Source organism: Mercenaria mercenaria, chromosome 13 (assembly GCF_021730395.1).
Source record: "Mercenaria mercenaria strain notata chromosome 13, MADL_Memer_1, whole genome shotgun sequence".
NCBI classification, from domain to species: Eukaryota; Metazoa; Mollusca; class Bivalvia; order Venerida; family Veneridae; genus Mercenaria; species Mercenaria mercenaria.
In genome coordinates this window covers 3537762-3552170 of record NC_069373.1, presented here as the reverse complement: position 1 = coordinate 3552170, position 14409 = coordinate 3537762, and the positions used below count along the sequence as shown (strand labels likewise).

The window sequence follows — 14409 nt, the reverse complement described above, 5'->3', positions numbered from 1 at the left end:
AAGGATACAAGAATGAAAACTTTGTCCGGAGCATATCTTCTTCTTGCATAGAGGGATTTTGATGTAACTTGGCACAATTATACACCATCATGAGACGAAGTGTCTTGCGCAGTTCCCTTCTTTAGAATTACTTCCCTTTGTTGTTACTATAAATAGCTTATATTGTAACTTTTTCATTACTAGATGTAGGGAAAAATCGAGACCACTTTTCTGTAGTACAACATGCATGTTACATCCAACTTTGAGGTGTATTTTGACCAATCTCTACCTGGTAAGGATTTCTGTGTGGACTTACAATTTTTTTTTTTTTTAAGATTAACTTCCCTTAGTTGTTACTATAAATAACTTACATGTATATTGTAACTTTTTTATAATTGACCGTAGGGAAAAACCAAGACCACTTTTCTGTGGTACAACATAGTTGTTACTTTCTAATTTTAGGTGTATTTTAAGGTATCTCTACCTGGTAAGGAGTTTTTTTGTGGACTTAGAAAAACAAAAGAATTACAATGATTACTAAACAACCACAAAATTAAAATTACATCTGCAAATACAGGTGCTAGAGTAAAGAAATTTGCTGTGACGGGCGTTTATTGTGACATTCTGGCACTCTTGTTTATTCTTATGAAAAGTTGAAAACCTGGTTTCGTGGCATTGCTGCGTTTCTTGTTATGAATATTTCTTGGCATACCAAGTAGAGGTGCGCGGTATTACTGGTATACCGGTTACCGTGGTACCATCTTCCCGTGGTACCATACCATGGTACCAGTTCGGGGAATACTGGTATTTTATCAACATTATCCGTTCTTGTGTTTATTTTTAGCTCACCTGTCACAAAGTGACAAGGTGAGCTTTTGTGATCGCGCGGTGTCCGTCGTCCGTGCGTCCGTAAACTTTTGCTTGTGACCAATCTAGAGGTCACTTTTTTGTGGGATCTTTATAAAAGTTGGTCAGAATGTTCATCTTGATGATATCTAGGTCAAGTTCGAAACTGGGTCACGTGCCGACAAAAACTAGGTCAGTAGGTCTAAAAATAGAAAAACCTTGTGACCTCTCTAGAGGCCATATATTTCACAAGATCTTTATGAAAATTGGTCAGAATGTTCACCTTGATGATATCTAGATCAAGTTCGAAACTGGGTCACGTGCCATCAAAAACTAGGTCAGTAGGTCTAAAAATAGAAAAACCTTGTGACCCCTCTAGAGGCCATATATTTCACGAGAACTTCATGAAACTTGGTCAGAACGTTCACCTTGATGATATCTAGGTCAAGTTCGAAACTGGGTCACATGCCTTCAAAAACTAGGTCAGTAGATCAGATTATAGAAAAACCTTGTGACCTCTCTAAAGGCCATATTTTTCATGGGATCTGTATGAAAGTTGGTCTGAATGTTCATCTTGATGATATCTAGGTCAAGTTCGAAACTGGGTCACGTGCGGTCAAAAACTAGGTCAGTAGGCCTAAAAATAGAAAAACCTTGTGACCTCTCTAGAGGCCATATATTTCATGAGATCTTCATGAAAATTGGTCAGAATGTTCACCTTGATGATATCTAGGTCAGATTCGTAAGTGGGTCACGTGCCATCAAAAACTAGGTCAGTAGGTCAAATAATAGAAAAACCTTGTGACCTCTCTAGAGGCAATATTTTTCATGGGATATGTATGAAAGTTGGTCTGAATGTTCATCTTGATGATATCTAGGGAAAGTTCGAAACAGGGTCATGTGCGGTCAAAAACTAGGTCAGTAGGTCTAAAAATAGAAAAACCTTGTGACCTCTCTAGAGGCCATACTTGTGAATGGATCTCCATAAAAATTGGTCAGAATGTTCATCTTGATGATATCTAGGTCATTTTTGAAAGTGGGTCACGTGCCATCAAAAAGTAGGTCAGTAGGTCAAATAATGAAAAAATGATGTGACCTCTCTAGAGGCCATATTTTTCATGGGATCTGTATGAAAGTCGGTCTGAATGTTGATCTTGATGATATATAGGTCAAGTTTGAAACTGGGTCAACTGCGATCAAAAACTAGGTCAGTAGGTCTTGAAATAGAAAAACCTTGTGACCTCTCTAGAGGCCATACCCTTGAATGGATCTTCATGAAAATTGGTCAGAATGTTCACCTTGATGATATCTAGGTCAAGTTTGAAATGGGTCACGTGCCTTAAAAAACTAGTTCAGTAGGTCAAATAATAAAAAAACCTTGTGACCTCTCTAGAGGCCATACTTTTCATGGGATCTGTATGAAAGTTGGTCTGAATGTATCTAGATCAAGTTCGAAATTGGGTCAACTGCGGTCAAAAACTAGGTCAGTAGGTCTAAAATAAGAAAAATCTTTTGACCTCTCTAGAGGCCATATTTTTCAATGGATCTTCATAAAAATGGATCTGAATGTTCACCTTGATGATATCTAGGTCAATTTAGAAACTGGGTAATGTGCAATCAAAAACTAGGCCAGTAGGTATAAAAATAGAAAAACGTTGTGACCTCTCTAGAGGCCATATTTTTCATGAGATCTTCATGAAAATTAGTGAGATTGTTCACCTTGATGATATCTAGGGAAAGTTCAAAACAGGGTCACGTACCTCTGAAAACTAGGTCAATAGGTCAAATAATAGAAAAACCTTGTGACCTCTCTAGAGACCATATTATTCAATGGATCTTCATGAAAATTGGTCAGCATTTTTATCTTGATAATATCTAGGTCAAGTTCAAAACTGGGTCACATGAGCTCAAAAACTAGGTCACTATGTCAAATCATAGAAAAAACAACGTCATACTCAAAACTGGGTCATGTGGGAAGAGGTGAGCGATTCAGGACCATCATGGTCCTCTTGTTAATTTACAAGCTCTTACCGTAACAGCAAATGACACCATGCATGATTTTCTGATTTATATTTCTGGAATTCCCATGCTACTATTACTAGTTTCCAAAACTAACCACCCAGTGGTACAATTCATAATTTTAGCATGTCCAAAACATTGCGGAATAATACTAATTTCACTTGGGTATTGATTACATTTTACTCGGACTTTATCAAACCGCCTGTGTAAAATCTCAAACTTTTAACTAAAATTAAGGTATAAAATCGATATAATATTTCAGTTTTGTTGTTTGTAGCATCATCTGAAGCATGTGCAGTGAAAAATCTTAATTTGATTTCTGAAATAGTATGATATTTATTAATTATTTTCTAAAGTCACTGTATGTTTATTGAAAATATACTTTTTTATACCCAAATGGAAACTGGCAGGTACTCGAAAATGCAGCTCTCTGATTGGTCATTTAGAACCCCTAATGTACTGTGATGTCATGATAAAGTTATGAATTAAACATGCATGATCAACAGCATGATCCCTAATCAAAACCTTCAAAAACCTCCGGATTATTATAGTATACTAAGATGGTTGACGTCATTGGCGCACTTGTTTTATAATTAATTTACATCAGGACACTTGATTGACGTAATTCTTTCGACGATCAACAACGCTCTCAGTGAAATTTAAAGCATGATCAGGACTGTAAATTCAACAAGACCATACGTGACAAAAAGAATATTTCATGTACAGAAATAAAAAAAAATGATCATATATTTTTGGTAAAAAAATTTTACGACGTGCAGTTCTGGTGGGTCGGACAGAAGCTGCAAACAAACAAAATTTCAATTTAGGCCTGACACCAGTTCAGTGATTTTCAGCAGAGTTATTGTCCTTGATTCATCAAGTTTTATAACGTTTTGGCTGCGCTTCTCTTATATTATTGAGCCAATTTCCACAACTGCTCAGATTTCATCAGGAGGAATTACAGAAAACTTGACAACAGTGATCATTGCCACACCTGGTTGTGAATATCTTGGGCATGTTCCAGTTTGGTGTTTTTCTGTTGATTTATGGCCATTGATTCATAAAATTTTATGATGCTTGGGTAATTTATTTTTTATAATTGGGTATATTTCCAGGAAACCTTACAGGAGTGATCAGTGCCAAGTCTACTCTACTTGTGCAGTGAATTTCAGCAGAGTTATTGCCCATTATTTGTCAAACTTGTGATATTTTGGCAATTTCCACCAAGCCTCGGTAGCCTAGTGGTGCTTCGAGTGCGGGAGATTGTGGGTTCGATCCCCGGCCGGGTCATACCAAATACAAAAAAAATGGTAGTAGTTACTTCCTTGCTTGGCGCTCAGCAGTAAGAGGATAGTGCTAGGACTGGTCAGTCTGGTGTCAGTATGATGTGACTGGGTGGGTTATCATGTCACATGTCTACGGCGTGATATTCCAGAGAGGCAGTACCCGGTACTATAAAGTTGGGGATTGTGCTCACTGCTACAAGTAGACACAGTCGTTTATATGACTGAAAAATTGTTGAAAAAAGACGTTAAACCCGAACACTCACACACTGTCCTATACCACAGGTTGGAATTCCACCAAACTTCACAGGAGTGATCAGTGCCAAGCCTAGTTGTGTACATCATTGGAATGTTATGGTTTATTGATTTTGTCTGGAGTTATGGCCCTTAATTCGTGGCATTTTACAATTTCTGCGTGTTAAGTTGTAAGAGACATTATGTTTTTCATGAAAAACAATCTCTACTTGTAGAATTTGGTGTTCCTAACCAAGACTTGGGATCTCTCAAGTCAGAAAGGATGAAAATGAATACTCTGCAGTATGAATTTTGGTGCACATTATGCGTAAAGTAGTAAGATTGCTGTTTACTCAATCAAGATTTTGAAAAAAAAATTATAAGACAACTTACAGTGTTCTATGCCTATGCCTTTTTATACGCCCGAAGGGACGTATTATCTTATAGGCCCGGTGTCCGTCCGTCCGTCTGTCTGTTAGCAATTTCGTGTCCGCTCTGTAACTCTTGAACCCCTTGAAGGATTTCAAAGAAACTTGACACAAATGTTCACCACACAGAGACGATGTGCAGAGCGCATGTTTTGGATGTCTCATTTCAAGGTCAAGGTCACACTTAGGGGTCAAATGTCATATGATTGTGTTTCGTGTCCGCTCTGTAACTCTTGAAATGCTTGAAGGATTTCACAGAAACTTGGCACAAATGTTCACCACACTGAGACGACGTGCAGAGCGCCTGTTTCGGATGACTAGCTTCAAGGTCAAGGTCACACTTAGGAGTGAAAGGTCATATATGACTTTGCTGTGTCCGCTCTAACTCTTGAACTGCTTGAAGGATTTCAAAGAAACTTGGTACAAATGTTCACCACACTGAGGTGACATGCAGAGCACGTTTTGGATGACTCGCTCTAAGGTCAAGGTCACACTTAAGGGTCAAAGGTCATATATGACTTTGCTTTGTTTATTAATCCCCCGCCGTGGCGGAGGGATTATAGGAATGGTCTGCGTCCGTCCTTCCGTCCTTCCGTCCGTAACAAAATCGTGTCCGGTCCATATCTCCTAAACCCCTTGAAGGATTTTCATGAAACTTGGGTCAAATGATCACCTCATCAAGACGATGTGCAGAACCCATGAGTCAGTCTTGTCGGTTCAAGGTCAAGGTCACAACTCAAGGTCAAAGGTTTGAGCCTGCCATTTTGTGTCCGCTCTATATCTCCTAAACCCCTTGAAGGAATTTTATAAAACTTGGGTCAAATGATCGCCTCATCAAGACAATGTGCAGAACCCATGAGTCAGCCATGCCGGCTCAAGGTCAAGGTCACAACTCAAGGTCAAAGGTTTGAGCCTTCCATTTTGTGTCCGCTCTATATCTCTTAAACCCCTTGAAGGAATTTTATAAAACTTGGGTCAAATGATCACCTCATCAAGACGATGTGCAGAACCCATGAGTCAGTCATGCCGGCTCAAGGTCAAGGTCACAACTTAGGGTCGAAGGTTTGAGCCTTCCATTTTGTGTCTGCTCTATATCTCCTAAACCCCTTGAAGGATTTTCATCAAACTTAGGTCAAACGATCACCTCATCAAGGCGATGTGCAGAACTTATGAGTCAGCCATGTCGGCTCAAGGTCAAGGTCACAACTGAAGGTCAGAGGTTTGAGCCTTCCATTTCGTGTCCGCTCTATATCTCCTAAACCCCTTGAAGGAATTTTATAAAACTTGGGTCAAATGATTACCACATCAGAACGATATGCAGAAATTATGAGTCAGCCATGCCAGCTCAAGGTCAAGGTCACAACTAAGGGTCGAAGGTTTGAGCCTTCCATTTGGTGTCCACTCTGTATCTCCTTAACCCCTTGAAGGATTTTCATCAAACTTGGGTCAAATGATCACCTCATCAAGAACTTATGAGTCAGCCATGTCAACTGAAGGTCAAGGTCACAACTGAAGGTCAAAGGTTTCAGCTCTGTATCTCCTAAACCCCTTTAAGGATTTTCTTGAAACTTTGGTCAAATGATCACCTCATCAAGACGTTGTGCAGAATTCATGAGTCAGCCATGTCAGTTCAAGGTCAAGGTCACAGCTAAAATCAAAGGTTTTACCCTTTCACTATCCATAGCAGTGGCGGGGGATTTAGCTGTCATTCAGACTGCCTTGTTAACCAGGTTTTCAACGAAAACCTGAGTTATTAGATTGGGGTAGATGTCGGTCGGTCGGGCGGGCGGACGGCGGCGGCGGCGGCGTCAAACTGGTGTTTCCGGTCAATAACTTTTGTTTCGGTAAAGATATTTGAATAAAACTTGGTATGTATGTAGCTTATATCAAGACAAAGGCTGGGATTGATTTTGGGGTTTCTGGGGTCAAGGTCAAGGTCACTGTTACTTAAAATAGAAAAAGGGTTTCCGGTCAATAACTTTTGTTTCGGTAAAGATATTTGAATAAAACTTGGTACGTATGTAGCTTATATCAAGACAAAGGCTGGGATTGATTTTGGGGTTTCTGGGGTCAAGGTCAAGGTCACTGTTACTTAAAATAGAAAAAGGGTTTCCGGTCAATAACTTTTGTTTGGGTAAAGATATTTGAATAAAACTTGGTATGTATGTAGCTTATATCAAGACAAAGGCTGGGATTGATTTTGGGGTTTCTGGGGTCAAGGTCAAGGTCACTGTTACTTAAAATAGAAAAAGGGTTTCCGGTCAATAACTTTTGTTTCGGTAAAGTTATTTGAATAAAACTTGGTATGTATGTAGCTTATATCAAGACAAAGGCTGGGATTGATTTTGGGGTTTCTGGGGTCAAGGTCAAAGTCACTGTTACTTAAAATAGAAAAAGGGTTTCCGGTCAATAACTTAACTTAGGAATGAGCTATCATGATGAAACTTGGTGTATAGAAAACTTACATAAAGTTGTAGCTTGGGATTGATTTTGGGGTTTCTGGGATCAAGGTCAAGGTCATTGTTACTAAAAATAGGGTTAGGTTAGGGTTAGGGTTAGCATATCTTCTACATGCATGGAGAGATTTTGATGAAAGTTGGCACAATTGTTCACCATCATGAGATGGAGTGTCATGCGCAAGAACCAGGTCCCTAGGTCTAAGGTCAAGGTCACAGAGGTCAAAGGATACAAGAATGAAAAGTTTGTCCGGAGCATATCTTCTTCATGCATAGAGGGATTTTGATGTAACTTGGCACAATTATACACCATCATGAGACGAAGTGTCTTGCGCAGTTCCATTCTTTAGAATTACTTCCCTTTGTTTGTTACTATAAATAGCTTATATTGTAACTTTTTCATTACTAGACGTAGGGAAAAATCGAGACCACTTTTCTGTAGTACAACATGCATGTTACATCCAATTTTGAGGTGTATTTTGACCAATCTCTACCTGGTAAGGATTTCTGTGTGGACTTACAATTTTTTTTTTTGTATTTTTTTTTTTTTTTTTTTTTTTATGATTAACTTCCCTTAGTTGTTACTATAAATAACTTAAATTGTAACTTTTTTATAATTGACCGTAGGGAAAAACCAAGACCACTTTTCTGTGGTACAACATAGTTGTTACTTTCTAATTTTAGGTGTATTTTAAGGTATCTCTACCTGGTAAGGGGTTTTTTTGTGGACTTAGAAAAACAAAAGAATTACAATGATTACTAAACAACCACAAAATTAAAATTACATCTGCAAATACAGGTGCTAGAGTAAAGAAATTTGCTGTGACGGGCGTATATTGTGACATTCTGGCACTCTTGTTTATTCTTATGAAAAGTGTTGAAAACCTGGTTTCGTGGCATTGACGCGTTTCTTGTATTGCTATCCATTGCAGTGCTCTTGTTTTTATTTTGCAGATCTCTTTTTGTTCTCTTACAGTATTTCTTTTTTAATTACTTCCCTTTTGTGTTACTATAAATAGCTTATTTTGAAACTTTTTTATTATTGGCAGTAGGGAAAAACCGAGACCACTTTTCTGTGGTACAACATGGATGGTACATCCAATTTTTAGATGAATTTTGACAAAACTTTAACAGGAAAGAATTTTTTTGTGGACTTTGAAAAAAAATTTTTTTTTAATTTCTTCTTTTTCTTGTTCCTGTCCTTTGGGCTTCAACAGTCAAGTTCTTTAAATTTTGCTCCCATCCTCTGATGTAACCCTTCGGGCGTATATTGCCCCGTTGGCGGAGCTCTCGTTTTCATTAAGAAAATGGGAAATTTATTGGTGTAAAATTAATGTATATCTCTGCTAAAAACTGCTAGCTTGTTTCCAGGCTTGTTTTTTTCTTATGTTAAATGTCCCTTCCCCTCAGAAGATGTTTTGTAAATCATGCAGTTTTCCCCAAAAATTGACTTTACATCAGTTTTTTTAGCTTGACTATTCGAAGAATAAGTAGAGCTATCCTACTCACCACAGCGTCGGCGTCGACGTCACACCCTGGTTAAGTTTTTGTTACCAGTCCACATTTTGACAAAGTCTTTTGAGATAAAGCTTTGAAACTTTTAACACTTGTTTACCATCACCATGTCCAGTTATAGGCAAGACTACATAACTCTGTCAAGCATTTTGACTGAATTATGGCCCCTTTTGACTTAGAAATCTTGGTTAAGTTTTTTGTACCAGTTTATATTTTGACAAAATCTTTTGAGATAAAGCTTTGGAACTTTCAACACTTGTTTACCATCACCATGTCCAGTTGTAGGCAAGAGTACATAACTCCATCAAGCATTTTGGTTGAATTATTGCCCCTTTTTGACTTAGAAATCTTGGTTAAGTTTTTCGTACCAGTCTACATTTTGACAAAGTCTTTTGAGTTAAAGCTTTGAAACTTTCAACACTTGTTTACCATCACCATGTGCAGTTGTAGGCAAGAGTACATAACTCCATCAAGCATTTTGGCTGAATTATGGCCCCTTCTGACTTAGAAATCTTGGTTGAGTTTTTCGTACAAGTTCATATTTTGACAAAGTCTTTTGAGATAAAGCTTTGAAACTTTCAACACTTGTTTACCATCACCATGTCCAGTTGTAGGCAAGAGTACATAACTCCATCAAGCATTTTGGTTGAATTATTGCCCCTTTTTGACTTAGAAATCTTGGTTAAGTTTTTCGTACCAGTTCATATTTTGACAAAGTCTTTTGAGATAAAGCTTTGAAACTTTCAACACTTGTTTACCATCACCATGTCCAGTTGTAGGCAAGAGTACATAACTCCATCAAACATTTTGGCTGAATTATGGCCCCTTCTGACTTAGAAATCTTGGTTAAGTTTTTTGTACCAGATTATATTTTGTGTAAAGTGTTTGACATATGGCTTTGAAACTTTTATATCTTGTTCAGTATTATAGTCTCTATCAATAGGCAAGAGTACATAACTCTGTCATCTTTTTTGGCTGAATTATGGCCCTTTTTGAACTTGGAAATTGGTTCTGTTTTCGTATATGTCCATGTTTTGTCAAGACTATTTGACATATGGCTTTTAAACTTTAAACACTTGTTTATCATTATGATTTCCATCTGTAGGCAAGAGTACATAACTCTGACAACTATTTTGGCTGAATTATGGCCCTTTTTGGACTTTGAAATTTTTGTCAAAACTATTTGAACCGTGGCTTTGAAACTTTTAACACTAGTATATCAACATGATTTCCATCTGTAGGCAAGTGTACATAACTCTGTCAACTATTTTGACTGAATTATGACCCTTTTTGGACTTGGAAATTAGTTAAATTTTTTATACAAGTCCATATTTTGCCTAACATATAACTTAAAATATTTGCCATCATGGTCACACATTGCCATTTAGTGCAAGACTAATCGAAATCCACAAATACAGGAACATTTTTTGTTTAAGCCATTTTTTTCTTTTGTCTGAAAATCTATGGAAATATTTTGACCCCATTCTTCAATCAATTCTTCGAATAGTCGAGCGTGCTGTCATTCGACAGCTCTTGTTTTTATTCCCCTTTAGCTGATTGACCAAGCTATTTCTCCCCAAGTCACAGGCCCGGGCTCCTGGTAGAAAAAACAGAGCTTTCTGTCAGGTTTTGAGAGTCTGAAAATTTAGGCATGCTGGCACTAAAATGTATTTAGAAAAAAACACGAAATAAGGGTACCTATGCTAGTTAGGTTTTCACTGTTGTGCACATCTTTAAGAATATTTAGTAATTTACATGAAGATTGCAGGGCTGAATGTTAAGAAAATTTGACAGTGTTGGCAGTCACAAGTGGTATGTGTGCCACAACATACTCTGATATCTCGTTATTTTTTATTCCCCAACATGAACCGAAACTGCTACTGATCAGCGACACCCCCGAAAAGGCTTATTTCAATGCTAACAGTATATCTTAAATCGTATTTAATTCCACTCTATTTTCAAACGAAGACAAATTTCAAATAATTTTTGTACAGGTTATGTCACGCCCTCAACGAAATTCACATTTTTTTGCCCAATTACGAAAGTCGCGAAAACTGTTTCAAGGTGACGGGTTTTCTCCCTTCGGTAATCTGGATATCTTGCATATTTAGTAATAGGTAACCAGGGTTGTCAATAAGAACCGGCCGCCGGCCTAAATGGATGGTTCAAATGGCATTTGGGCTGGTTCAAATTCAAAAAAGAAAAAAAAAAAAATTGGGCCTAAAAAGTTAAACCTAACAACCATAGCTTTTTTTGCCTGTTTTTTAGCTCACCTGTCACAAAGTGACAAGGTGAGCTTTTGTGATCGCGCGGCGTCCGTCGTCCGTCCGTGCGTGCGTCCGTCCGTCCGTCCGTCCGTAAACTTTTGCTTGTGACCACTCTAGAGGTCACATTTTTCATGGGATCTTTATGAAAGTTGGTCAGAATGTTCACCTTGATAATATCTAGGTCAAGTTCGAAACTGGGTCACATGCCGTCAAAAACTAGGTCAGTAGGTCTAAAAATAGAAAAACCTTGTGACCTCTCTAGAGGCCATATATTTCACAAGATCTTCATGAAAATTGATCAGAATGTTCACCTTGATGATATCTAGGTCAAGTTCGAAACTGGGTCACATGGGGTCAAAAACTAGGTCAGTAGGTCTAAAAATAGAAAAACCTTGTGACCTCTCTAGAGGCCATATTTTTCATGAGATCTTCATGAATATTGGTCAGAATGTTCACCTTGATGATATCTAGGTCAATTTCGAAACTGGGTCACGTGGGGTCAAAAACTAGGTCATTAGGTCTAAAAATAGAAAAACCTTTTGACCTCTCTAGAGGCCATATTTCTCAATGGATCTACATGAAAATTGGTCAGAATGTTCAGCTTGATGATGTCTAGGTCAAGTTCGAAACTGGGTCACGTGGGGGTAAAAACTAGGTCAGTAGATCTAAAAATAGAAAAACCTTGTGACCTCTCTAGAGGCCATATTTTTCATGAGATCTTCATGAATATTGGTCAGAATGTTCACCTTGATGATATCTAGGTCAAGTTCGATACTGGGTCATGTTGGATCAAAAACTAGGTCAGTAGGTCGAAAAATAGAAAAACCTTGTGACCTCTCTAGAGGCCATATTTCTCAATGGATCTTCATGAAAATTGGTCAGAATGTTCACCTTGATGATATCTAGGTCAAGTTCGAAACTGGGTCACGTGCGGTCAAAAACTAGGTCAGTAGGTCTAAAAATAGAAAAACCTTGTGACCTCTCTAGAGGCCATATTTTTCAATGGATCTTCAGGAAAACTGGTCAGAATGTTTACCTTGATGATATCTAGATCAAGTTTGAAACTGGGTCACATGGGGTTAAAAACTAGGTCAGTAGATCTAAAAATAGAAAAGCCTTGTGACCTCTCTAGAGGCCATATTTTTCATGAGATCTTCATGAATATTGGTCAGAATGTTCACCTTGATGATATCTAGGTGAGGTTCAAAACTGGGTCACGTGAGGTCAAAAACTAGGTCAGTAGGTCTGAAAATAGAAAAACCTTGTGACCTCTCTAGAGGCCATATTTCTCAATGGATCTTCATGAAAACTGGTGAGAATGTTCAGCTTGATGATATCTAGGTCAGGTTCGTAACTGGGTCATGTGCGGTCAAAAACTAGGTCAGTAGGTCAAAAAATAGAAAAACCTTCTGACCTCTCTAGAGGCCATATTTTTCACGAGATCTTCATGAAAATTGGTGAGAATGTTCACCTTGATGATATCTAGGTCAAGTTTAAAAGTGGGTCACGTGCCTTCAAAAACTATGTCATTAGGTCAAATAATAGAAAAAGCTTGTGACCTCTCTAGAGGCCATATTTTTCAATGGATCTTCATGAAAATTGGTCAGAATTTTTTATCTTGATGATATCTAGGTCACATGTGCTCAAAAACTAGGTCACTTTGTCAAATAATAGAAATAACGACGTCATACTCAGTTCAACACTGGGTCATGTGGGGATAGGTGAGCGATTCAGGACCATCATGGTCCTCTTGTTTCATGATTCTGTCACGAAAATATAATTTGTATAAAGGACTCTCCATCCAGCCTAAAAATTGATATTACCCGCGGCCGTTTCCGTTCATAATACACAGCATGTCATCATGGGCGATGTTCAGTCTTAATTGTTGAGCGACATGTCATATTCATACATGTCATATTCATTCATACATGTCGATCTTTGATTTGAGTTAAAACATGCGATAAACCAATGACAGCTTTGGATGTAGAACGTGTGACGTATTTTATCGGCAAAATTATTTAAGCTCCGCCTTTACAAATGTTGATATACGTACGTCATAATTGACGAAATCCAAGCTAACGTCAAAGAAATGAAAATCATGTTTCACGGACTGAATTAATATTAGAGATCTGCATGAAAAATATTCATCAGTCATTTTTTGTAATCAAAACAACAAAGAAACACCATGCTGTATGCTCCACATTAAATTTTATTTGACACATTAAATACATGTAATATGTATATGTAACAATATAGATCAAATGACTCATTGAGATGTATTTTAAACAACATATAAATACAGCAGTATCTAAGATTGGGTTTTGTTGGCCGCTCGAAAAAAGAAGGTAGAATTGTTCAACCGAAAGGAGACCAGGGGCGTCAAAGCAATGCAACAAAACTATAGGGGTATAATTAACAGTGCAATACCAGAAATACTTTGAACTGACACTAACACCACTGAACGATACGGTAGAACTGAAGTACACCAAAACCGATGGCTGCGCATTGCAATGACGGAGCCATTGGTGTCACATGACAGGGACCGACCGCCCACAGGTAGCTATAAACGGCAGGCAACTATTATGCGGACCACTGCGTGAAGGTAAGCACATAGTTGCATGCAAAGGGTTACTGTTTAACAGTGAAGCACCGAGTAACGTGGCAGATGTATGCAAGTACACCTAAACAGGATGGCTATACATTGCAACGACGGAGCCACTGGTGTCTCACGACAGGGACCGACTGCTCTTAGGTAGCTGCATACAGCCGGCAACTATCATGCGGACCACTGCATGAAGGTAAGCACATAGTTGCATGCAAAGGGTTGAGAACGCAATACATACAGCAGTACAGCAATACCAACTAGATTTCGCCTTACACTAGGGCAAAACCTATTCAACCCAAGCCACCTAGCCACAAACTTGATTTGAAAGCAGTACGCCAAAGTACGGTGCTTAGGACGGGATATGGCATTAAGCTGAGCTTATAAATAGCAATAACTTGACGCGCCTGATTGCCTTTCGGTATGCACAAATAGAATTTTTCCGTCACAGAGCGAAATTTAAAAGAAAGGAAAATAAATAAATAAACGTGATTGAATTCATTGTTTTAGATCCTGATAGAAACATCATTCTTGAAATGATTAAAGACAAAACTCTTCAAACTTTAAATCACAAAGAGCACATAACCCAAACTTGTACAATGAATATAAAACTGTTCATCTGTTTATAATCCATAGTTAAACTTCTTATTTATCAGCTGTATGTCAGTTTTGGAAAAAGGCCCGTATCAAAAAACAGTTTATCAGATGAGTATGTAAGGAAATGTCTCATTGATAACATACTTCTATATCGAATACCTGCATTACTGTACCGCACTGGTG

At 38.0% G+C, this 14409-nt stretch overlaps 1 protein-coding gene across 3 annotated transcripts in view; it reads left to right on the top strand.

The window, feature by feature from the left end:
* Nucleotides 1-14409, top strand: part of LOC123530129 (uncharacterized) — a 70775-nt gene that overhangs the window by 29702 nt on the left and 26664 nt on the right. The gene's annotated exons all lie outside the window — the stretch shown is intronic.